The sequence below is a fragment of the Symphalangus syndactylus genome, chromosome 12 (genome assembly GCF_028878055.3).
Source record: "Symphalangus syndactylus isolate Jambi chromosome 12, NHGRI_mSymSyn1-v2.1_pri, whole genome shotgun sequence".
Lineage (NCBI taxonomy): Eukaryota > Metazoa > Chordata > Mammalia > Primates > Hylobatidae > Symphalangus > Symphalangus syndactylus.
In genome coordinates, this window is record NC_072441.2 from 35,354,017 (window position 1) to 35,376,945 (window position 22,929).

General features: G+C 37.0%; 1 protein-coding gene and 1 long non-coding RNA gene across 3 annotated transcripts in view; one reads left to right on the forward strand and one right to left on the reverse strand.

Moving 5' to 3' along the window:
- Positions 1 to 22,929, forward strand: part of ADGRL2 (adhesion G protein-coupled receptor L2) — a 691,023-nt gene that overhangs the window by 191,704 nt on the left and 476,390 nt on the right. The gene's annotated exons all lie outside the window — the stretch shown is intronic.
- Positions 14,526 to 15,887, reverse strand: LOC134733686 (uncharacterized). The gene is made up of 3 exons (XR_010117319.1): positions 15,487 to 15,887; positions 15,284 to 15,358; positions 14,526 to 14,689 (listed from the first exon to the last, which is right to left on the reverse strand). It is a non-coding gene; the product is annotated as an uncharacterized lncRNA (long non-coding RNA).

The window sequence follows — 22,929 nt, forward strand, 5'->3', positions numbered from 1 at the left end:
TCAAAGAAAATCAGTAATCATGGCGGATGTCATTAGCATATTCCCAATAAGGGAGCTTACATAAAAATTCCCAGAGAAAATGAATGACTACTTGCAGATCAATGTGCAAAAGGCGCTCATCTCCAGCTGCCTCCCTTCTCCCAAAATGTGAATGATTTAAGGCTTAAAAATTGAAGTTTGTAAAAGTTATGGGCAAATGCTAAAGGTTGTTTAAGTTAATAATGATGATTATTACAAGTAAAATAGAGCAGGTATATTTTCAAGTTTGTCAGTAATTAGTAGTACCTAATGTTTCACATTTCTAATTAAACTCCATTTGTGCTGCAACAAAATCCAAAGACTTATTAAAATATTGAATAACCCTCTCCCTCTCATCTCTTCATAATGGCTGATTAAGCAAACTGCAATGAAGCACCTTCATTGTTTTATTGTGAATCCATGTGGTAAACTGTGTTTTTCTCTCTCTTAATTGATGAGCAGAAATCATTGAAACAGCACATCAACTCCATAGAAAAACTTGCACGAAACAATTTTAAAAGGGGAAAAATTCCAACTCAGGTAACTAGGAATTTAACATGCTTTTGTTGAGAAAATATTTCAGAAGATGTGCTTTTAACTAAATGCTGTGCAAGAAAATGACAGATGCTTACTTAAAGTTACACAGAAAACACCTGATGAGTTTGTCATTGGTAACCATTTCTCATTGTTCTCCTGTACAGTTTCTAGATTTCTAGTTATGGAGAGGGTACAAGCATCCATTGCTGTTTGTCAAGTTGAATATTTAACCCTCAAACACAAGACAGAAGAATTCCCTTTTATAGGAGGAATAGCAGTTACCAAATATGCAAACACCTTTATCAATAATAAATCTCCCTCATAAATTAACCATGAGACACAATATTGGCAGGTCTTCATATTAAGTAGAGAAGAGCTAGGTAATGCCATCATTGATTAGACCAGTAGGAAGCAGATGGTTAAATAACACAATAGGAAATGTCACAATCGTTTTAATTTTATTATTGAAACCCAAACTTTCAGTGGCGGTAGACAGATTGCCTTCATTTTTCATCCATAAAACAAGCATCTTGAACGTTTTATCAAAAAGAACTTTTTCTTACACTGGCATTGCAACCAATAAAACCTTTTATGCATGGCAAGTTGGCAGAAACTATTAATAAAATGTCTGTCAACTGCAAATCGCTCTTTTTTTCTTTAGCAGAAAAGGGGGAGAAATCATTAATTACAGTTTCTGTCACACACAAAAGACACTGTGATGTTCTGATGTCTTAACAGCCTGAATTCACCTAGTGACCACCTCTTCTGTGGATTTGAAAAGGGATGGATCATCATCCATCTAAACAAAAAGCTGCAGAGCTCTCCCAACACATTGCCTGTGTCTGCCTGGGCAACAAATGTGGTATTTTAGGTTGACTCTGAAAGAAGATTATGAATATGGATAGAATGCAAATACTTCATCTATCTTAATCAGAATACAGGAATTCAAGCTGTTGAGGAAAAAAAAAAAAAGACCTTAGAATTCCCATACAAGGAAAGAAATTTTATAGTGCTTATTGAATTTAGAAGACAGAGATTAGAAATGAGCTTAATGAATCTGTTCATCAGGAGGCAAGCAACAGACTTAGCAACAAGTGTAGATCAATTACCCTGATGACAAATAAATATAATGAACTTTCAAAGTGGGAAACAACTGTTTAACACAATTTAAGAAGAAAACAATATATATATTTTTCGTTTTCTGGGTTTGCTTTGTCCTCCCCTTTCTACCTGATTATTTTTTTTCTTCTACTAACCACTTAAAAACCCTTTTCATTTCCCTGAAATGATCTTTCCTCACACAAGCTCCACATAATGGAAAAGAAAGAGCACAACTACATAATTTCTGTAACCAAATATAAAGAGAACAAAAGGGCCAGGAATGACTTATATAGGTTCCTCCTGAATGTGCAGCAAGATTTTTGCAGTAACACTGTGTAGAAAACTGCCAGTTTTCTTTATTATTTCTATTTATCTGCTCCAAATATGTCAACAAAAAGGTCTAGGTAGCTGGGTTCACCTGTCTTCATTCCCCATTTCCTTTCACTTTTAATAAATGCATTTGCTCCAGGCACTAGCGTATTGAAATGCAAGAGGTTTCTTTGTTTGTATATTTAAAGAAACTTTTCAATTTAGTGGACTTCTTAATATGAAGACTAATAATTACAACACATCCATGTTGCTATGGTTTTTTTAAAAATATGGACTATAATTATTTTATGAGGTTCATTCAAGGATGTCTTTACGCAGGGTGGGATATGTGAGGAGATGAAATAAGTCTAATCTTATAGAACAAAAAGGCTTTATAATAATCTATAAATCTAAGAAGATAAGAATAGTTACAGATTCTTAATCTAAAGTTTATTACAATTTTATGTTGTGATATATCTAGATTCAAATCCTAGGACTACCTGTTATGAGCTATGTGACTTTAAGCAAGTTGTTTAACCTTTCTCTACCTCAATTTACTCATCTGCAGAAAGAGGAAACTACTAATAGATACTTCATATAAGAAATGAAATGATGCAAAGTATGTGAAGTACCTAGAACACTACTTGGACAGAGGAAGTGTTACGTAATTGTTAGCCATTATTAACTGGTCTATTTTTGTTTGATCTAAAGCCAAAAGTGAAAAGGTGTGAACTGTTTAAAAATTCAAAGGCTAAATCATACAATAGATCACTACTCATTCTTGACTGCTGACAGAATAGGTATGGCAAAAATTTGCGGTGGCTCACGCCTGTAATCCCAGCACTTTGGGAGGCCGAGGCGGGCGGATCACGAAGTCAGGAGATCGAGATCATCCTGGCTAACATGGTGAAACCTCGTCTCTACCAAAATAATAATAATAATAATAATAAATGAATGTAGGAACCCTCATTATGAATGAGCTACTGTGAAGGACTATTCCATTGGTAGATGGATGGTAAAGAAGACAGTAATGTTGGTAATTATCAAGTATTTGTTGTTTTCTCTCAGAACAAATGTCTGCAAAAATCTAGCAAGTATCATGAAATTATCTTGTTATAAAGTTGGAATTCAAGGTAAGAAGTGAACATGCTCTTTCTCACCATATCTAATATATGCATGTGTACACATTATTTATATATACATATATATGCAATCTTTATAATCTTTGTTGATTGAGTAGAATTTTTTATTACCATTGGTTAAAAATGTCATATCATAAGAATCTGGCAAGCATTCAGAACCATTTAATCTTTCATCAAGGCTTAATCAGAAGAGGTTTATATCTCTTTTGTGCATTGTCAAGTGCCCACCACAATTTGTCTCCCCCATACTGGACCGACAGATTGAGTGAATAAGCAAAGAGCCAGAACATTTGAGTATAATTGCAGTGTCAGCACTGTTAACTGTATTTATGAGAAGAGAGTTAACACGATGACATTAATAATTTCATCAGATTACACATGTTTGCTTGACAAACAAGCAAGCTATTCTCTTTAAATTATCTGTGACTAGTGCTGTTTTCAGCTGGAGAACAGCCACGAATTCCAGTTTAAAAAGAAAAATAAACTCACCAAAACACCACTCAACTTACATTGTTATGTTTGGGGAAAGAAAAAAAAAATTAAGTCTTTAAATATTTGCGTTGAGCCAGACTTTATAAATCCTGGTTTCCTGTCAATAAGAAAGAAAAAAAATTGTTAGGAACGTACAATAAAAAGGAAGGGCCAGGAAGCATAATAATTGCATCTCAGTGTACTGTAGTTCAAAAATAGCTTCAGGCAGAGACATGAAGTCTTTTAGTTTGCCTTGACTTTTTAAACCACTAGATGCTCACCTGCAGTGGTTTCTGTGATTTGTGTCAGCTTACCAAAGGCACAGGATAATAAAGACAGTTTGTTACCCTCTAATTTTGGAGGGGCATAACACATGAAGCTTGTACAGCAATCTCTTACCTACGTATTTCACTCCATAAGGGGAAACAGTAAGAGAGAACATGACATGTATTAAAGAAGTAAATTACAATGTTATACTCTTTGGTCCAATAAACCATTGTGGGCTGTCATGCTCCTGACTACTGAAGTGTTGTTTTATGCTACAGCTTAATCAGCTGGGTCTAGGCTCTGCTTTTGCAGGCCACTGCCTTAGGCAGCATAAATGCTGTGATTCACACACGTGATCACAGAAGCCTATATGGTGAGGTCCACACAATCTGCCATGTAAGTTATTGGCCTGGGTGATGGATCTCTTTGCAGTTAATTTAGAAGATAGAATGAGACTTGAACCCAGTTGTTAAAATTATCACAAAATATTGAACCACCTGTTTGTCTTATTTAATAGGAGCATCTTGCTGGTGTTGGTTCTAACAAAGGTAATGTTTCATCATTTGAGCCTAGAATCTATGCCCTTGTGAGAACCCCACAGGCAGGAAGCATCTGTATTTATGAAGCTTACATGAGACAGCATGATGTGAACCTGAATGCAAAAAGTTAAAAGAGATATATTGATTCCATCACTAGCAAGCCCCAAAACAAAAGCTTACCATTGCTATAAATACATGCAAAATTGGGTGTCAAAAGAAAGTATTTGGCTTACCTGTTTTAGTAATTCAGATAGTCGTTTTATATTCACTTTCATTATTCTTATGACAGTAAGTATTGTTAATATAACAAAACCAAGTAATGATAGTGATACATTTTATATTTATATGTACATATGTGTATACACATAAATAATCTCCATTTATAAATATATATAATATTACTATGCTTTCTTGAAAAAAATTAATAGATCTGTTTAGAAAGAATGAATGATATATCCTTGGACTGAAAAAGAAAAAGAATCTTAACTCAGTGTCAGTCACTTAGGAATTATATTGCCGGGGTTTTGTATGGAATGCAAAGGATAAAGTATTTATGAAACAAAAAGATAAAACACATCTCCTTGCTAAAATGGCTATTATTAAAACCAAAATCAGGTGTGACAAGGATGTAAAGAAATGGGAACCCTTGCCTGTTGTTAGTGGGGATGTAAAATGGGAGCAGCCACTGTGGAAGCAGTATGGTGGTCCTGCAAAATTAGACAAAGGACTACCATATGATCCAGCAATTCCCGTTCTCAGTATATACCCAGAAACATGGAAAGCAGGGATCTAAATAGATGTTTGTACCACAGTGTTAATAGTGGCATTATTCATGATAGTCAAAAGGTGGAAGTAACCCAAATGTTCATCTACAGATGAATGGATAAACAAAATGTGGTATATACATACAAAGGGATGTCATTCCTCTTCAAAAGAAATAAAATTCTGACCCATGCTACAACGTGGATGAGCTTTGAAGATATGCAAAGTGAAATAAGCCAGAAACCAAAGGACAAATACTGCAGGATCTCACTTATATAAGAGGTACCTGGAATAGTCAAATTCATAAAGAAGAAAAATAGAAAAGAGGTTACCAGGGACTGAGCACCAGAGCAAGTGGGGAGTTATTGTTTAATGGGTACAGAGTTTCAGTTGGTATAATGAAACAGTTGTGAAAATGGATACTAGTGATGGCGTGCAACAATATACTTACTGTAGAATGTACTTAAGTAAATGTACTTATTGTCACTGAACTGTGTACTTAAAAGTGCTTAAAATGGTAAATTTTATGTATATTTTCCCAAAATAAAAAAGATAAATCAAATTTCTTGAAAAACTAGAGCCCATTCTCCAAAGAAACTATTTGATATCCAAAACTAATCATCTAATTCTATCAAAGGAGAGCTAATATAAACATAGAAACTTCAATTAGAGTCAAATCTCCAAATTGTGGGTCTCGAATTGAATGGTAATATGTTCAAGCTAAGTCAAAAATTCCTGTGTTCTGGATTCATACCCTTTGCCTATCCTAAAGACTAGAAAGTACTCATTAGTACCATAGAGCTAACTCTCAGGGGCAAAATTGCTGCTGCCACAATGTTAATTGTTTAAGGATAGATTTGATACCTTTAATAGAGAAATGCAAGTATAAAAGTACTCGGATTTATAAAACTTACTCTGTTTACCTTTATACACAACATAGCATTTTAGCCTTCAAACTATGCACACATTTTTATGGGTTTTACCAAGGACATCTGAAGATTTGTCTAGAAGTACCTCCCAGCAACTGATTGGTATACTATTCTGCAATATTTCTGCTATGTGATTTTACTAGCTCTCTGGGTCAGCTCCTATGTGTGTTGAGAGTTCAATGCAAGTTATTTCTGCTTAGAGCTGCTGTGACTTGAAATTCCATTTTAATAAGAGCTCACATTCTGTTCTGAAAATGTGACCTATGCCTTATGAAGTTTGTATCCTGGTTCACTCATCGAGGCACAGAGCATGTTTCCACATTAACATCATTTATAACAGTAGGAGGCTGAAACCTAGAATTGAGAAAAATCTGAGTTTTTATTAAAAAAACAAAAACACGTTTTTACTTTCTGATACCTACCTCAGCTTTTGTTCTTTAAAATGGGATCAATGTCATTACACAATTTTCACTAAAATCATGTTAAAAGCACCACACTGTGCAAAAGATGGGCCCAAATCCTCTGCAAAGATCATTGCACGTAAATCAGATCCTTTCCCTCTACCTGTAGGAGTTTCTGTTCCTCTTCTCAAAGAGACAGACTGCTGAGCATGCAAAATTACAGGAAATGCAGGGAACAAAATGGGCAGAGCAACCAAAACTGTGGTGTTTGCATCAAATACAGGTCAAGAGTAAACTTATTTTCCTATGAAATTCAAGAACATGTTGAAACTGGAAAGAGCGGGACAGGGTGGTAGCACCATTTTAAGACCAAGAGAGGCTGCTTCATTAAATATTAAGAACTTGGAGGAAAGAGGTGGATTTACACTGATAAAAGGTTCATTTAAAATTCCATGAGATCAATAAATTACCACTTAAGATGCCATTTCCCAAAATGTGTCCCGAAGAATGCTTGTTTTAAATGAGGGTGGAGGGGTAGAGGGAAAAAATCCCGTGGTCCAATTGATTTATGCACTGTATCTCAGATGGAGTTTGACAAGAAATGTTGGCCAGGCGCGGTGGCTCAAACGTGTAATCCCAGCACTTTGGGAGGCTGAGGTGGGAAGGATCACTTGAGTCCAGGAGTTTGAGACCAGCCTGGACAACATAAGGAGGAGACCCCATCTCTACAAATAATTAAAAAATTAGCCAGGTGTGTTGCTGTGCACCTGTGGTCTCAGCTACTCAGGAGGCTGAGGCAAGAGGATCACCTAAGGCCAGGAGGTTGAGGCTGCAGTGAGATGTGATGGCACCACTGCACTCCAGCCTGGGTGACTGAGTGAGACCCAGTCTCAAAAGAACAAAACAAAACAAAACAAAAAAACAGACAATAAAGTGTTGAGCTACCGACGGCCCTGTTAACGCCTGCAACAAAAAAGATTGCTGAATTTTGCCTAGTCCAATCTTTTCCAAACTTGTTTGACCTTCAACCCCTTTCCTCTCCCTCTGCACATTCATCTACATAACAAATGTACAGAGGGCCTCCTCCAGGCCAGTCACTGTTCTAGGTCCTGGGGATTCAGCAGTGAAGAAAACAAAACTCTCCCTTGGTAGACTGTGTAATTAGGAGGAGACAGAAAATAAACCAATAGATAAATCAAACCAGAAAATAAATCATTTATATAATAAATGAAAGAAAAGAGTGCAATGGAGGAATTTTTTTTTAATATCAAGGGGGAAAGGTTGCTGTTTTAGAGAGTGTGATCAGGGAAGCTTCTCTGATAGGATGCCACTTGAGGAACAGGTGAGATATGCTGATTTGATCAATTGCTGGAGGACCAGTGGAAGCCCCCGGGAGTATGAGAGCAATCACCACCTAGAGAGGGAGCCCCTCAGCACTTTCTCCTGCACAGAAGGAGACTTAATATCGACAGAAAGTTCTACAAGGCGGCACTAGCATTAAGCAGTTCTAATAAGAGATCGATTTTACCAGTGCAGATAGGGAAATTGCTCATCCTCTAAAAGCAAATTAACTCTTTGGGGCCCCTAGGGTGTTGTTCATTTACTAATTTATTTACCAATTGTTTGCTCCTTGGCCTCTAATTAGTGACATTTTGCATGATGACCACGTGTTTTGGAAGTGTGTTACTCTCAAGTCCTCCATTTCACATTATATGGTGGCCGTTTATCTCGCTCCTCAAGAGGGAAGCAGAGCGAGGGAGCGGCTGGTCATACCTCATTTGTCATAAGCGGAAAAGGATTCATCAAGCTGCTGAGCCGCATTGAGAGGAACGATGATAGGGGACTGGCATGTTTGCTGCCTGATTCAATTCTTGATTTCATAGACAGGGGCTCCATTGATAATTGTTGTGATTGAGATATCAAAGATAGAATAATTTAGAAAAGGTAGAAAGTGTATGCTACCTTATACTACCTAAGGACACATCCCATTTTCCATTCTCCTGGTAGAAATATTTTCTGCCTTTAGAGCCAGCTACATTGTCTCTTGGGTTCTGTGCAAAATGAAAACATGAGATTCCCTTATTTAAAGACAGGAAAAAAATAGTGTTAAAGGTCCTAAAATAGAAAACATTTCTTTTTTCTTTCCGCCCCAATCTCCTTCTCTTGACTTTATTTTGCCTTTTATTTGCTATTTAACGTTATCCTAAGAAAACATTTAATTTATTAGCATGAATTCTATCACTCGGCTTTATATTGTGCAATGCCAATTTCAAATGCAAATACGAGCATTTAAGGCACATGGAATCACTGAAATAACACAATTCATATTATGTAGCTTGTGTATGCATATGTGTTTTATTCTTACCAGAACAGTGAAAACGCTACACAAAACTTAATTGTTTTTGTCTGACTTCTCGGAGCACGCATGTTCTACCTTCACTTTCTGTCTTACTGATGAGTAAGGAAGACCTTAAAGGGAATAGAGCTGTGTGTTGCCTTATATTTTAGTTACCCTCTATGTTATCATCATCACCCCTACCTCAGCCACAGACATAACACGCTGACGTTGTACTCACTCTGAAACTCACTGACCTGCCAGTCATTATGGGTCCGTCAGTGTGCTCATGAGGCATTATAAACGTTATATGTGAATGAGGAGACAAGGAACAATAGACACATATATTGCATGTGTCTCCTCTGCTCCCGTGCATGCTCTATTGTCCCATTACACTTCATTAACAAACACAAGTTGAAAGAGAAAATGATTAAGGATTTCAAGGTAGCGACAGCACTGCATGAAAGCAAGTGCCAGGCCCTACCTGCATGAAGCCCTGTGCATAGGGTACACACCCATGAGGCCAGCCCTGCCATCTTTTTACACAATACATAGTAGGGAACATAGGAATCACACACGAGGGTACCGCCATCTCATAAGGAATGTTCTCAACATTGTTCCTTCATTAATTTTCTAGATGTGCCCCTGACATAACCTTTAGAGGTTGAAATATTTGCCAAGAATATATATTATTAGTTGGCAAATAGCTTCAGGACTTGGTTAGAACAACTAACCTCAGAAAGTCCCCAGCCCATGTGACCTTCTTTTCTAGGTTCAGATCAAAGAACTGTTGATCTACTAATGGAATGGTTCATCTGTCTTTTAATGTATGCAGTATCATAGCTCATCTTTCCCTCTTCTTATGCTAAAATCATATTTTGATTAAAGTTGCTGTTCATCCTTCCTTTCAACCACTGCCACATTCCTTGTGCATCAAATCCCTGCTTTTCAGAATGATTAAAATCTAGAGTAATGGAGTATGGTACTTCCACTGCTAAAATGAATTGGAGATCAATGCACAAAAACTCACAAAGCCAACAAGGCTGCTAGTAATTCTGATACCCTGTTAACTGCATCTTAGTGTCTGGTGGCCTTTGCTTCTCCTGGCGACAATGTAGCCCTCATTCTGCTCAAGACATACTGTCTTCCATTCGTGGAAAATCACTTAGAATCACTTCAGAAAAAATACCTAAGTGATATGGTAAAAAAAAAAAAAAAAAAAAAAAAGGGCTCTTCCTGGCACATTCCTTTTACCACTCTATCTGCCATTGGACCTTCTATTGACCCTTCTGCCCTATTCGAATCCATGTTTTGTGACTGATGTGGAATATGCAGCATTTTGAAACACCGTTCGTACGGATTTACTGTAAACCTGGTGCCTGCCTGCATTGTGGTAGGAATCATATTACCAGATTCCTAACAAGAAGGCTTATGATGTTAGAAACTGTTAAAAACATGAATGAAAAAAGGCCCCTTCAAGCAGAGCCTGAGGAGCTAGCTCAAGTAACAAAGCGCTGCTTTCCATCTTTTATGTAAAGCAAATGGATTAACAACAACTGGCATGAAGCTGAACTGACACCCTGACTCGCTGTGCCAGGCAAGCGCTCTGTTGAATTGTTTGCACCAGCCATTTCTTGTGTGCAAACAGGAGGAAGTTGTTCAGGCAGCGGCCACTCTGAATGGTATGTGAGGATTTAGTGAAATACATGCTCAGGACAGCTTTCTTAATCCTTGCGAGTCTGCCCAACAGAGGGAATTCCAGGGTGGCAGATGAAGGAAACGTCCAAGTCTTTCATTGAACACAGTCAAGTCCAAAAAAGAAAGTTGAAGGAACTTTGTTATATGTTTGGTTTATGCTCATCCAACAAATACCGCTGTTAGGAAAAAAAGTTTAATGAATGATGGTAATAAACAGGCTGGTACTACCCACTGATTAAAGTGTCATAATGCCTGTTTCTTAATCAAAGGAGTTATCTTGCTAATGAACTAAATTAGACTGAACTAACGTTCATGTTAATAATTATTACTTACAGAGCTAGCTGTGTTAGGAGTGATAATGATAATGTGAAAACTGAATATAATAATAATATTTCTCAGGCTCATATCCTCTAGTTTAAAGCAAATTTGACAGGAACATGCAAGTACCTCAGTGGCCCAACTTTGAGAAATAGAGGGGATTTTTTCATCATAAGGACGGTAGATTAGGTCCTAGGTGAGTAATGAAAAGAAGGCTGAAAAACAAAATTCCTTATTAGAACCAGAAGTGTTAACCTGACAAACACATTCATTCAAACTCTCTAGCACATGAAATATATATAGGAAATACATATGGTACTCATTTTCCCTTAAAATGAGCCATGATTAAAAAAAACCAATTTTACATTCTCAAGGTTGGAAATAGAGAAGATATGCATTGGTGATAATATTGATTTAAAAAAAAAATCTGCTGAAAGACTATTATTAGACATAGATTATAGTTACAGTGAAAACTGGGAGCTGCTTTTAATCCCCTAGGGGGTAGAAAGTTATGTAGGGTCCTTTTTGTCATTGTCAAGGTGTAGAAAGAATGAAAAAGCCTTCGGTGTATTTCATTATTAGTACACATGAGCAGTTTGAACTCTCCATTATTGAGTTGTCTTTTTTCATAGTTGGTACCTTTTCCAGGCTTCTTCTAAGAAACTATTTGACAAGGAAAAAAATAGCCTTCTTGGTTTGATATGTGAGTATATACAAGTTCGCACAGGTTTTCACAAGAAAGTAAATGAAGAGCATGGCCTGCAAGCTTAATCATATTAACTCTGAATATAATCAAAGCTTCAAAGTTTAACTCTATCTTAGCACTGAATGTGAACGGAAAACAAAGACTGTAATATGAAGATATTTCTTAGTCTTGGAGGAAATTTTTTATTAAATACAAATTACTACCTCTCAAAGTAAAATTTACATTATATCTATAACAATATGAAATATCTTATTTAGCTACAACCAGATACTATTACTTGACTGTTTAGAACATAGAACAAAATCCTTCTAAAATAAGAAATCATAGACAAAATGCCACTGGTACCTTGGAGGATGCTGTCTTTCTTTGAATTAAAGCCACAACTAACAAGCCAGGCACAGTGGCAAGCACCTGTAGTCCCAGCTACTTGGAAGGTTGAGGCAATAGAATCCCTTGAGTCCAGGAGCTCCAAACCCAGTCTAGGTGACATAGCAAGACCTTGTCTCAAAAAAAAAACAAAAAACAAAACAAAACAAAAAAAGCACGCACACACACACATAGACACATATGAGAAAACACCAACAGCAAAGACCAAATACTTCTCAACATACCAATGATTAGTAAGATTAATGATTACTTCTTTAATATGTCAGTTCTCTCAAACTATTACTGTTAATAATTATGGGTAACTCGCACGTTTATTTTCTTTGTGTAGGAGGAAAGAAGTGGCCGAAGTATTTTATTTTAAATTAGTAATCTCACTTTTTTCATCAGAGTTTGTTCGATATGATTCTACTTTCCACGTGTTTCTTATTCGCTGTTTTGCCTTTTAAGGCAGGCAAAGTGAGTCAAAAGCAAATCATGTTTCATGTGAATATTGGACTTTGACACTATTTGGACCAAATTATAGAGAAAACAGTGTTCCGGAAATTATTTTTTTTCTTTAAAAATACTTATGAAGTGTCAAGATAGGCCTTAGTAAATCAACCAAGCACATTTTTCAAATTATTTCAGTAAAGGGTGAGAAGTTGTAAAAACACCTTTTAAAATCTCAACATTTTATAATAGCTTATTCCATTATTCCAAAGGGTAATGCTGTCTCTTTTTCTGTTTGTCCCTAATGTATGTCTGTGCAAACTTAGTATGGCTTTTACCTCATCATGCTAAAAGAGCAAATGAGATTTTAAACACGTCTACATTTTAATATGTGAGCCTGTAGCCTGCTATGCACAGTCTTCTACAGTTTATAGTGAGATGGGTTTCACATCAATTAAAAAAAAAGATGAGAGAATGGGTTACTTGAAGAGTTTGTTTCCTTGTAATCAACTCTAAAGAGACCAAGGTCATGTAATAGATTTCTTTTTCTTTCTTTCTTACAGGGAGACTATGTGAATGCAAATTGCTTTATTGGTGAAGGGAATTAAAATTATAAAAAGCTGGGCTTAAAGAAGTGCAAAATCAGGGCTGTGTCGGAGCAGGGACAATATAATTGTGGTATGGATTCCCATATGGGGCTAAATTATCTAGATTTTAGTAACGTCAGCAGTTCTGTGTAGTTGCTGGAATGCGGCCAATGTGCCATATTTGCTTCATTTTTAAGATGGTTCTGATTCTACACGTTAAATATGCAGAAAGCTAAAATTGTTTGGGTATCTTGGTGGCACTTCTCAGATACAGGTCTTTGCATGTCAGAAATCTTATTTGACTATTAAACAGGAAGTGACACCAATGTGACTTTATTTTTCTAAGCAAAATGCCATTTATTATCATTTCTATCTAGGCTATAAAATCTTCCCAGTAGGGGGGAAAAAATACCCTTTTCTGTGAGTACATATCACGGTTGTCTTCCTTTACAGTGTACCATGCAGTAATACTGTTTTGTAGCAACTCAATAAAGCTGATAGTTTTTCTGGGTAATTACCCACAGCCCCCCTGCAGGACAAATTAGCATTCATGACCTGAATAATGCTTACTAGAAAGAGTTCAATGGAATTTACTTAATCAGAATCATTGCTTTCTCTTGGCTAATTTTTTTTTTTTTACCTAGTCCCCAACGCTTGCTAATAGCAAATATCTTTCAAGCCAATGTTTAGTACCTGATAGAGAAAAATGTATGAATCTTTAAATTTTGTAATGTATTTGTGAGTCTTGAAAAAATAAATATATATTTTTTATATTGAGTGTGTGAAAAATTAAGATATCCATCTTCTTTAAAATTTCTAATTAAACGTACATGTTTATTTCTCTTTTTAATGCTTACTGGTTTCAGAAAGACAGAGAGAGATTTTTCATTTTCTAATTATCCCTCAATTGTTTCTCAATTTGTTGAGGACAAAGCTAGAGGATTAGTTGTGATTTTGTGATAGATGCTTGGTAATCACTCTGTATCCTTAGGCATCAAAAATTAGAACTTTGAGTAGACAATGGGTGTTGTTTTTGACAATTTGATTGATTCTTACTTTGTTCTTGATGATTTATTTAATAATTTTATGATTTGAACCAAAATATATGAAATGTAGATACTAGGATATTAGAAGAAAGGAGGAGAGAAAGTAATATTCACTGAGCTTCTACTACTTACAAAACACTCTGTCAAGTAAACAGTATATTTTATTAATTCTGGAAATGGCTCAGTGAGGCAAGGACTAGTATCTCCATATTTATAAAAGAGGGAAATGTGTTTCAGAAGATACTTACTCCAGGTTATACAGCCAGTAATGAAACAGAACCAAGATGCGATCCCAAGACTGCCTTAATCAAAAGCTTACACTTTTTTTTCGTGTTTATGTGCAAAGATTTTAGGGTTTTTAGGAAGGCAAGAAGACGAAGTCCCAAACCAACTGGTTCTAAACCAATTCCCTTGACTGAATCTTTAATTTGGAAAAGACTCCTAACCTGGAAGGGGAAATGTTTCTAAAATAACAGCTGCATATCAATGTGTTTGAAGGACAGCTCTATAGACAACAACCAAGATCAGAGAGCCACAGCAACAGGGCCGTCCTCTAAAGTTTATTTTAGCTTATTTCTCCCCCCTTCCTGTCATCTTCTGTGAATCTTCACAACCCAGTGGAGTAAACGGCAGGTGTGAACTGTTGAGACACAGGCTCCCACAATGGAGCATTACTGAGGGTTGGGAAGTAATCCAGTCAAATCAAGCTGAAGGACCAAAGTGTGAGATAAGATCCAAAAATAACAAAGTAAAAGCAGAAAGGTCCTTTGGGGTTTCTATGCACTTCACTCAGTGGAGACACGGAATTTCTGTAGGTTGGGGAGATTTGTCTGGAGGCTTAGTTTGTATAGCAATCTCAGTTTTTACCCAGGTGGTATGGTTGTTTTGGATTGCATATGATGTTTGTTTAGAGTATATATTTATTGGAGGTGACTTGGGGGAAGGCTCTCAGAAGGCTCTCAGAGATTATGTGGGGTAGTTACAGCCGCAGAAAGAAACCTCTAGGCTCTTCCACTGATTAGATTGCATAGTTCGAATGAATTAAAACAGTCCAATACAACTGAAAAGGAGGATTCACTCATTCAGGCCCTGTGCCTTGCAGTGCTGAACTGAATTTGGTACTTAATTAAGTTTCCGGGGGTGCAAAATGGTTATCCCATTTCTGAATCTAAATAAATCAAAATGTTTTTTCAACTTTGGGGGTTTCAGAAAACCCACAACACATTTTTTGCGCAGATTTTCCTTCCAAACACTAGAATATTGCAAGGAAAATTCAATCCATATGTTTCAGACTCACTTACAGTTGTATCAAAATCTTGTGTTGCAATTGACATTTGATGTTCAATGAAGTTTTCTGAATGCTTATTTGCCTTTAACTCAAGAACATAAAGTTGATTTGTCAAGCTTATAAGTACCAAAAACCCCAAAATATTAAATTTGAGTTGAAGACAACAAATTTAAAATTCTGCATCAGGCATTAAATTTAATAAAGCTTTTGTCTTACCATCTCTACAGTGTTGTGTACTTGCAGATAGGCATATGCCTGATGACATGGAGTACAAAGACACAGTATACTTTTGATATTGACATGGTGAGGAGAAAGTGAAATGATACAAAAACAAGGATACATATTTTTTATTCTGGTATTCCTCTGTGATTTAAATATTAACAGCATATTGTTTATAATTTAATGCAAAAAATACGTGCACTGACAGCCTATATCTAATTTTCTTCTTCTATCCTTCAACAATCTCCGTTTAGTTTCTGGTTGGTACTTGGCAGCTCTTCATTTCCTGCCAGTGTGCAGGCAATGATGTATCTTCTGGTCAGTGGGTCCCTGCACATCACCACAAAGCCAAGACAACACTGGGAGGAGGAAAGGCAAGAGGAAAAATAAATCATTTAAACTGAAGCATCAGTGTCTTTGGGATGGTTGTATAAAAGAATCTGCATTTGTTGCTATTAATGCTATTTTAGAGGTTTCTAAAATGATTATGTCCCTTTGTTCAAGGCTAATAATGTGGTTCTTCCTTTGCTTAGAACATGATAATGGTGCCTTCCAATCAGAATCAGCTCAGAGAGGAGAATCATGTTCCTAAAGAGCCAGGAACCTCAGGAAAAAAAAAAGTCTAAAAGTCTTCTGTTGGCACAAAATATATAACAGTGTTCTGACATTTATTTATAGCAGTGTCTATATAGACAGTATAGTAGTGGGTCATTCACTTTGCTGTGTGACTTGTATATGTGGGCTCTTTTATAGTTTTCATTATTCTTGTTTTCAGTGTTTCTTCCCTTAGAACAAAAATGATGTATGTTTATTGTGGAAAATAAGAAAATGTTCGTAACTAAAAGAAGAAAATATTTCTGAAGCCTCATTTCTAAAGATAACTGCTATTTACATCTATCATATGTCCCTTCATTGTATTTTATACATAAACATTCTTGCACTGCATTTTTTATAAACATGAGATTATACAGCACATACTGTCAGTGGCAATATAGAGCAATAGAAGATTATGCTATATGTTTTTAAATCTTCCTTTTTGATATGCTATATTTTAGATGGCTGTATATGGTTCATTGTTTGAATGAAATATTAAATCAAATATTCAAATATAATTATTCAAATGACTGCATGGTATTTCATTGTCAGAATGAACTATTTAATCATCAAAATTTTCAAATATAATTATTCAAATTTAATAATTCAAAATTTTAATTTTCAGGCTCTCCTAATACACTGGTTACATAAACAATACTTGAAAATAAGATCTTTCCTTCAAATCTTTGCCAAAGTGTATAATTTTTTCCTTAGAATAAATGCCCGTAAGTGAAATAACTAGTCAACATTTTAAGGCTTTTGAAATATGTTTACAAAAATAGCATGCACTTTACTTTTTTTATTTTTTCAGAATGACAATAGATGTATGCCTCTGCTTCTGTGACCTTCACTTGATCCTTGTCAGGGTAATTGCAAGAGGTCCAGAAGGTTGGGAATGTAGAATACAGTGGGTGGCCAAGAAAGACAATTATGCTGAAGAGTACAAAGTGAGTCAAATGCACGTCTTGTTCCAAGATTCTTTGTGATTTAGATTCCTGCATTTTCTTCCTGCATCTTACTCAACACCCCTTATCACTCCTGCAAAGTATCACCTGACTTTTAGAGTCTATACTAAGAGCCCCACACGTTTTCCATGAATAAGGCTAGTTTTATAGTGAGTTCTGATCATCTGACAAAATAATATTTAATTGTAAGAAATGTTTTCAATAATCATGAAAATTCTTGTAAGTCTAACATGGGCCAACTTCTATTTGGGAATGTAATCATGTGTGAAGTCCCTGTGGAGTAAATTGGAATAATGTGAGTAACTAGGGAATGCAATCATTCTATCCCTAGTTAGGAGATGGATGAGACAGGAAAGCTAAGTGGAAAAGTGTGTAGACCCTGTGGGAAAAGGTCTGAGTTTACACCCAACCCCTCCATTCACTAACTTTATGACTTCAAGCAAATGACTCGAGCTGCCAAAGTTTCATGTCCCCCTCTGTCGGGTGCTTATATGCTCTACATGCCATCTCAGTGGTGCAGACACACTAACTTGCATACAGTGGGTGGTTAATAAACAGTAAATACGTCAGCTATTTTTAGACAGAGAAGATGCAAGGTACTCACTGAAGGCTATTTTGAATGCCTTTAGCCCATTTCAGCCAGAGGTCATATTGATTAAGAATCATGTTCTGCTACAAGTAACAACAAAAAAAGAGTAGCTTAAACTAATAATTCTTATTTTCTTCACCTACACCTTCACCACATCCAGAGGTGGACCTTGTTAGTGGTTATTGGTTTAAGAATGTCAAAACTGGCCAGGCACGGTGGCTCACGCCTGTAATCCCAGCACTTTGGGAGGCCGAGGTGGGCAGATCACAAGGTCCAGAGTTCCAGACCAGCCTGACCAACATGGTGAAACCCCATCTCTACTAAAAATACAAAAATTAGCTGGGCATGGTGGTGCACGCCTGTAGTCCCAGCTGCTTGGTAGGCTGAGGCGCTTGAACCCGGGAGGTGGAGTTTGCAGTGAGCAGAGATCATGCCACTGCACTCCAGCCTGGGCGACAGCGAGACTCCCTCTCAAAAAAAAAAAAAAAAAAAAAAGAATGTCAAAACCACGATGCTTCGGATTAATGTATCATTTCCTGTCAGCTACCAACATATGGCTACTGCCACTGCTTTTGTCCACTGCTTTAGCCCCATGTCCCCATTTCAGGAAAGGAGAAAGAGGAAGTGATCAGGAGGGAGAGGAAGCACCCAGGTGAGAAGTCCAGAGCAGACTGTGAATATCTCATTGGTGACTGCCACCCCCCACTGCAAGGAAGAGACAAAGAGCTGGGCACTTGCTTTTCTAAAGAAAACCAGAGTTACATTCTGTCTGCCAAAGATGCCTTTTTCCTTTCTCTGACCATACCTCTTTCTCTTTCTTGCTTCCTGTTCGAGACAGAGTAGGCTCAGCTAGCATAGTTAGAGGGGCGTTGCAAATCCCACCCAATAATTCTCATCCACCAGTTTCTGTGAATGCCTAAAATTTCAGCATCAGTGAATTAAGCTACCACCCACTATATGTTAAAATGCCTGTATCTCTGGGAGGAAAGTCAGCACCTTGTTTCATTTCCATACTTAACACCTTAGATAACCAATAAATGCATTGATTAAATTCCCTTAAAGAGAAAATTAATTGAGACTAGGTTTTTAGCGAGGAAGGATGGAGAGTTCAGTTCTGCGTGACAGGCGCTAGCCAGGCAGGCAGGAATAGGGACGCGTGAAAGGAAATAAAGAGCAGGAAGGGCAGCGTGAAGCTGCAGAGAGGCAGTAGAGGCTGTTAGCAAATATTAGATAAGCACCTCAGAAACAAACACCACCTTTCACAGTGTGTCCTGGGAGTAGATCTCATTGCTCTTTTCTCTTTAGTCCCCATCGTGTCTGATCACATGCAAACCTCTATATTAATACACATCGAACACTCCAAACCACAAAATAGATAACTAGCCCAACCTGTGCCTGATATTCTGTTATACCTCACTTCAAGCTTCACATTTTGTGAAGCCCGATGTGGTTACACTCAGGAGCCACTATCCAGAGAAATGGGCATTGTTGACTATGCAGGCTGCTTCTCAGGTGAGAGTCTTCTGACTTGATGTTAAGATAGCGGAAAGAGATGTTCATCCTCAACATTTGATAAGACAGACAGTGTAGCATTATTGTTCAGCTCATGATTTCTAGAGACAAACTGTGGCTTCAAATCCACAGTGACTATGGGAGAGGTATTTAACTTCTCTGTGCCTCAGTTTCTTCATCTGTAAAGTGACCATAATAATGGTATTTAGGCTTGGTGTGGTGGAGGAGGTTGCAGTGAGCTGAGATCGTGCGACTGCACTCCAGCCTAAGTAACAGAGTGAGACTCTGTCTCAAAAAAAAAAAGGTATTTATCTCTTTAGTTTGTTGTGAAGATTAAATGAGGTATATAACAAGAGCTGAGAACTGTGCCTGGAACACAGAAGTGTTTGCTTTATTAAGTTTAAAGCATTATTTTTTTCTGTCTCAGATCTTTTCCATAGATACTAATAATCATATCTTATATGTCTGTAGTTTTTTACAATTTCCAAAGCATTTCCCTATGTGTTTACTCATTTCAGGGAGGTGGGTCATTTTTATTAGGCCCATTTTACAGATGGGTGAATAGAGTCACAGAGATTATGCTTATGTCCAAGCTCACATGGATAGTAACAAGGCAGAGACCTAAACCCAGATATTTGAAGACAACTTCAATGAACTTTCTGCTATGCCACATTGACATATTTGGAAGCAAAAGTTTTGAAATCATGGCAAAATGAACACCTCACAGTTGATTCTGTTTATGTGTATTCCTGATTCCCAAAAGCTGAGTCTACCTATAGGTATTATCCAGTATACTTGCCCGGGTAGGTGTAAGAAGTGTTTGACTTCCTGACTCATATGTAATTTCTGTACTATTCCAGAAGGATCACAATTTATTCCATTACTATTGAATGACCCAGTAATTATACTTCTAGGAATATACCCAGGAAAAGAATCTTTAGCAATGAAAGAAAAAAAAATAGTTGTATAACAAAATATACTAATTTAGAGTTATATATAATAGCCAAAGAAGCAACAAATAATCTAAATATACTTGGTCAGTTAAGTAAACTCTCATACATCAACTTAATGAAATAATGAAAATGATAATAACTATTGTATATTGAGCATACAGTATGTGCAATGCATTTTACTATCTCCTTTCAAATGGAATCTCTTTTGATTTCCTAAGAGTTAGGCATTACTGTCACCGCACTACACAGATAATGCCCCAAAGCCAACGTTGTGTGCCCAGGGTGACAGACACGGCTAATGACTCATCCTTCAACCTTTCTTGCTTCTTTATTGCCAAGGAGCCCTGATTTTGCTTGAGAAAAAAGGTACCCAGCTGCAGAAGATAAATCAAGAATAGTCTAAGCTGATAAGAGCACTTCCAATCTCCTTGCAAGTAGTAAGTCTAGGGATGGGCATGTGGTATAATTCTTGTCAATAAGATTTAAGAATAAATTTTCCTGGGCTTCTTGAAAATCACTTCCTCAAGCCTTTTTTTATTTTATTTTTTTTCCTGCTCCCTTTTTTCTTGCCTTTGAACATTTTTATGAGAGTAGATGACGATGGAGGCTGAAGCAGCCATTTTGGGATCATGAAGGGATTAGAAGCAAATGATGAGAATGACAAAGTAAACAAGAAAAGTAATCTAGGCCCCCAGTGGCTGCAATTAGCCAACAAGCTACCCTGGTATTGCCTGCTGCCTTTTGGGTTTTCTTTGTTTTTTTTGTTTGTTTGTTTGTTTGTTTTGTTTTTTAATAGAAGCAATACATATCCTTTTGGGATAAATCACTACTCATCTACTCTTTAGTACTAAAAGCAATTATATTAGATAGGATTTGATAAAGCTGTGAGCGACATAGAAACACCATCCCGCCCCTCCACCACACACACACATACACACACATACTAACTTGAACTTAAACACCTTTTAAAGTCTCTGATATGGTTTGGCTCTATGTCCTCACCCAAATCTCACCTTGAATTGTAATCCACATAATCCCTACATGTAAAGGGAGGGACCTGAAGGGAGATGATTGGATCATGGGGGTGGTTTCCCCCATGCTGTTCTCGTGACAGTGAGTGAGTTCTCACGAGATCTGATGGTTTTATAAGTGTTTGACAGTTCCTCCTTCGCACTCTCTTGCCTGCCTCCATGTTAGACATATCTGCTTCCCCTTCTGCCGTGATTGTAAGTTCCCTGAGGCCTCCCCAACCATGCAGAACTGTGAGTCAATTAAACCTCTTTCCTTTACAAATTACCAGTCTTGGGTAGTTCTTTAGCAAGGTGAAAACTGACTAATACAGTCTCTCTCATAAAAAGTCTATGATAGGCAGTCTGGCACAAATATGGCATTCCACGAAGTCCTGAGAGACCCAAGCTTTTCCAGCTTTTCATTCCCTGATCTCAGGACTGTCCCCACCACAGGGACCAATATGGCTACTTGATTTCCAGCCTTTGTGTATGCATTCTAGCCAACAGAAAGGAGGAAGAAGCAAAGAAGAACATATGCCCTAACTTTTAAAATAAGCCAGAAAGTTTCACACACCATTTTATTCACATCACATTGGATAGAACTGCTAGCTGCAAGAAAAGCAAGGAAACATCATCTTTATTCTGGAAGGTCATGTACTCAGCTAAAAATCAGTGATTCAATCAGTGGGGAAAAAAGTAAAGAACATGCAGAGGGAAACACATGCAGTTGATGAATCCATATCTGTCTGACTTTAAAGCTATGCACTTACTGCTATATTCTACTGTCTCTTGTGGCTAATTATACTATATAGTGATGTGGAAAATGTTATATTATTTTCCATCCTTTAAAACTATTCACAATTAAAATATAAAAAGAAAAATGCTTCTAATATGTTATACAGGATAAAATTATATAATATATACAGGTAAAATTATGATTTCAAAAGAGTCAAAGGAGTGGTTGTATTTGAATTTAGGAACATGAATGAATCACAGATTTTTTCCTACCTTTCTCTATTCTTAAGGCTTCTTTAATAAGGAAGTAATCATTTTGTAATAAAAATATACTTACCTTACATATTAAAATCATATAAACTACTCAGTCACTGAAGCTTTTTATATATAGCCACTAAGCAGAGTCTGTAAGTGGTGGATTTTATGTAGAAGAAAAATGATAAATAGCCTGTCATTTGATGCTTCATAATTTTTGGTTTTTAACTTTCTGGGTCACTGATTTCTCAAAGAGTTTTCATTCTTTCCACACTTTAGTTAGGTGATTGAGGAAGGTGTCAGGCTACTGAGACATGGGAAAAGATGATGTGGAGGAATTAAATTCTTCTTTTGTTTTGGCTGAGTATACAAAATACACAGTATGATTTCGTAGTCCTTCTCCTGTGTATATTAACCTCTGTCTGCTATGGGAAGTATTGAGAAGACATTGAGAAGCTATTGAGAAGCTATTGAGAAGCTATCGTCATGGCATTCAAATGAGATACATACTTGTATAATAAATGTACTTTTTTTTTTTTGAGACGGAGTCTCACTGTCGCCCAGGCTGGAGTGCAGTGGCGCGATCTTGGCTCACTGCAGGCTCTGCCCCCCGGAGTTCATGCCATTCTCCTGCCTCAGCCTCCCACGTAGCTGGGACTACAGGCGCCCGCCACCTCACCCGGCTAATTTTTTGTATTTTTAGTAGAGACGGGGTTTCACCGTGTTAGCCGGGATGGTCTCGATCTCCTGAGCTCGTGATCCACCCGCCTCGGCCTCCCAAAGTGCTGGGATTACATGCTTGAGCCACCGCGCCCGGCCTAAATATA